This window comes from Oncorhynchus masou, unplaced genomic scaffold (assembly GCF_036934945.1).
Source record: "Oncorhynchus masou masou isolate Uvic2021 unplaced genomic scaffold, UVic_Omas_1.1 unplaced_scaffold_2611, whole genome shotgun sequence".
Classification (NCBI taxonomy): Eukaryota; Metazoa; Chordata; class Actinopteri; order Salmoniformes; family Salmonidae; genus Oncorhynchus; species Oncorhynchus masou.
Genome location: NW_027009050.1, coordinates 25,001 through 29,143, shown reverse-complemented (window position 1 = coordinate 29,143; position 4,143 = coordinate 25,001). Strand labels below are relative to the sequence as shown.

At 44.8% G+C, this 4,143-nt stretch overlaps 1 pseudogene; it reads left to right on the top strand.

Annotated features, from left to right (window-relative positions):
- The first annotated feature begins 3,630 nt into the window (after positions 1 to 3,630).
- Positions 3,631 to 4,143, top strand: part of LOC135533715 (voltage-dependent calcium channel gamma-2 subunit-like) — a 7,519-nt pseudogene continuing 7,006 nt past the window's right edge.

The following is a 4,143-nucleotide window of genomic DNA, read 5'->3' as shown; positions in this document are numbered from 1 at the left end:
GGGATAGAGAGTGGCGGGATAGAGAGGTGGCGGGATAGAGAGATGGAGGGATAGAGAGATGGAGGGATAGATAGATGGAGGGATAGATAGTTGGAGGGATAGAGAGATGGAGGGATAGAGAGATGGAGGGATAGAGAGGTGGAGTGAGTCCTAATAGAGGAAGCAGTGAGAGAGAGAGAGAGAGAGAGAGAGAGAGAGAGAGAGAGGGGAGAGAGAGAGAGAGGGGCACAGGGAGAGAATAGGTAGATAAATGGATGGAGAGAGAGAGAGGGGAGGGGCACAGGGAGAGAATAGGTAGATAAATGGATGGAGAGAGAGAGAGGGGAGGGGCACAGGGAGAGAATAGGTAGATAAATGGATGGAGAGAGAGAGAGGGGAGGGGCACAGGGAGAGAATAGGTAGATAAATGGATGTAGAGAGAGAGAGAGAGAGGGGCACAGGGAGAGAATAGGTAGATAAATGGATGGAGAGAGAGAGAGGGGAGGGGCACAGGGAGAGAATAGGTAGATAAATGGATGGAGAGAGAGAGAGGGGAGGGGCACAGGGAGAGAATAGGTAGATAAATGGATGGAGAGAGAGAGAGGAGAGGGGCACAGGGAGAGAATAGGTAGATAAATGGATGGAGAGAGAGAGAGGGGAGAGGGGCACAGGGAGAGAATAGGTAGATAAATGGATGGAGAGAGAGAGAGGGGAGGGGCACAGGGAGAGAATAGGTAGATAAATGGATGGAGAGAGAGAGAGGAGAGGGGCACAGGGAGAGAATAGGTAGATAAATGGATGGAGAGAGAGAGAGGGGCACAGGGAGAGAATAGGTAGATAAATGGATGGAGAGAGAGAGAGGAGAGGGGCACAGGGAGAGAATAGCCTTGCTATTGAGAAAGGCCGCCGTAGGCAGACAAGAGTTAGAGACATGGATGGAGAGAGAGAGAGAGGAGAGGGGCACGGGGAGAGAGTTGCATTAGTACATGGCAACAAAGTGTCACAGAATTTAATAGAGGATCCAGTGAGTGTGTGTGAGAGAGAGAGAGAGAGAGAGAGAGAGAGAGAGAGAGAGAGAGAGAGAGAGAGAGAGAGAAAACCTGAGTCTACGCCTTCACTATGGTGAATCACTAAAACAATACAGAAATACACTACGGAAAAAGAAGGAACAGCATGTCAGAAATCAGCTCAATGTAATTGAAGAATCCTAACCACTTCTAACCACTCTAACCACTTCTGGGAAAATTGGAAAACACTAAACAAACAACATCACGAAGAATTATCTATCCAAAATGGAGATGTATGGGTAAACCACTTATCCAATCTTTTTGGCTCTATAACAAAGAATAAAGAGCAAAAACATATACATGATCAAATACAGATCTTAGAATCAACTATTAAAGACGACCAGAACCCACTGAATTCTCCAATTACATTAAATGAGTTACAGGACAAAATAAAAACCCTCCAACCCAAAAAGGCCTGTGGTGTTGATGGTATCCTCAATGAAATGATCAAATATACAGACAACAAATTCCAATTGGCTATACTAAAACTATTTTACATCATCCTTAGCTCTGGCATCTTCCCCAATATTTGGAACCAAGGACTGATCACCCCAATCCACAAAAATGGAGACAAATTTGACCCCAATAACTACCGTGGAATATGCGTCAACAGTAACCTTGGGAAAATCCTCTGCATTATCATTAACAGCAGACTCGTACACTTCCTCAATGAAAACAATGTACTGAGCAAATGTCAAATTGGCTTTTTACCAAATTACCGTACAACAGACCATGTATTCACCCTGCACACCCTAATTGACAACCAAACAAACCAAAACAAAGGCAAAGTCTTCTCATGTTTTGTTGATTTCAAAAAAGCCTTCACCTCAATTTGACATGAGGGTCTGCTATACAAACTGATGGAAAGTGGTGTTGGGGGTAAAACATACGACATCATAAAATCCATGTACACAAACAACAAGTGTGCTGTTAAAATTGGCAAAAAACACACACATTTCTTCACACAAGGTCGTGGGGTTAGACAGGGATGCAGCTTAAGCCCCACCCTCTTCAACATATATATCAACGAATTGGCGCGGGCACTAGAAAAGTCTGCAGCACCCGGCCTCACCCTACTGGAATCCGAAGTCAAATGTCTGCTGTTTGCTGATGATCTGGTACTTCTGTCACCAACCAAGGAGGGCCTACAGCAGCACCTAGATCTTATGCACAGATTCTGTCAGACCTGGGCCCTGACAGTAAATCTCATTAAGACCAAAATAATGGTGTTCCAAAAAAGGTCCAGTTACCAGGACCACAAATACAAATTCCATCTAGACACTGTTGCCCTAGAGCACACAAAAAACTATACATACCTTGGCCTAAACATCAGCGCCACAGGTAACTTCCACAAAGCTGTGAACGATCTGAGAGACAAGGCAAGAAGGGCATTCTATGCCATCAAAAGGAACATAAATTTCAACATACCAATTAGGATTTGGCTAAAAATACTTGAATCAGTCACAGAACCCAATGCCCTTTATGGTTGTGAGGTCTGGGGTCCGCTCACCAACCAAGACTTCACAAAATGGGTCAACACCAAATTGAGACTCTGCATGCAGAATTCTACAAAAAATATCATCTGTGTACAACGTAAAACACCAGATAATGCCTGCAGAGCAGAATTAGGTTGATACCCACTAATTATCAACATCCAGAAAAGAGTAGTTCAATTCTATAACCACCTTAAAGGAAGCGATTCCCAAACCTTCCATAACAAAGCCATCACCTACAGAGAGATGAACCTGGAGAAGAGTCCCCTAAGCAAGCTGGTCCTGGGGCTCTGTTCACAAACACAAACACACCCCACAGAGCCCCAGGACAGCAGCCCAATTAGACCCAACCAAATCATGAGAAAACAAAAAGATAATTACTTGACACATTGGAAAGAATTAACAAAAAAACAGAGCAAACTAGAATGCTATTTGGCCCTACATAGAGAGTACACAGCGGCAGAATACCTGACCACTGTGACTGACTCAAACCTAAGGAAAGCTTTGACTATGTCCAGACTCAGTGAGCATAGCCTTGCTATTGAGAAAGGCCACCATAGGCAGACATGGCTCTCAAGAGAAGACAGGCTATGTGCTCACTGCCCACAAAATGAGCTGGAAACTGAGCTTCACTTCCTAACCTCCTGCCAAATGTATGACCATATTAGAGACACATATTTCCCAAAGATTAAACAGACCCACAAAGAATTAGACTTTTGATAAACTTTTGATAAACTCATACTTATTGAGTGAAATTCCACAGTGTGCCTTCACTGCAGCAAGATGTGTGACTTGTTGCCACAAGAAAAGGGCAACCAGTGAAGAACAACTTTAACTATTTGTACATTGTTACAACAGACAGAGAGAGAGAGACAGAGAGAGAGAGAGAGACAGAGAGAGAGAAAGAGAGAGAGACAGAGAGAGAGAGAGACAGAGAGAGAGAGAGACAGAGAGAGAGACATAGAGAGAGAGAGAGAGAGAGAGAGAGAGAGAGACAGAGAGAGAGACAGAGAGAGAGACAGATAGAGAGAGACAGAGAGAGAGAGAGACAGAGAGAGAGAGGGAGAGAGAGAGAGACAGAGAGAAGAGTGATGGGTCTCCCTGTCAGCACTTTGGGGAAAATAGAGAATGTGCTTAAGATGCATGGAGGAGAAGAGGAGAGGGTTAGAGAAGATGGAGGGGGGAGGATGAGGTGAGGTGGTGAAATGTTAAGCTAGTCTATAATTAAAGTTTCAAGTGTGCATGTTACCAGGAATGACAGCTGTTCAAGAAAGAGAGAGACAGAGAGAGAGAGAGAGAGAGAGAGAGAGAGACAGAGAGGGAGAGAGAGAGGGGGAGAGACAGCGAGAGAGAGAGAGACAGAGAGAGAGAGAGAGAGAGAGAGAGAGAAAGAAAGAGAGACAGAGAGAGACAGAGAGAGAGAGAGATAGACAGAGAGAGGAGAGAGAGAGGGGGGAGACAGCGAGAGAGGGAGCGAGAGAGAGAGAGAGAGAGACAGAGAGAGAGAGAGAGAGAGAGAGAGAGATACCTTGGCCTAAACATCAGCGCCACAGGTAACTTCCACAAAGCTGTGAACGATCTGAGAGACAAGGCAAGAAGGGCAT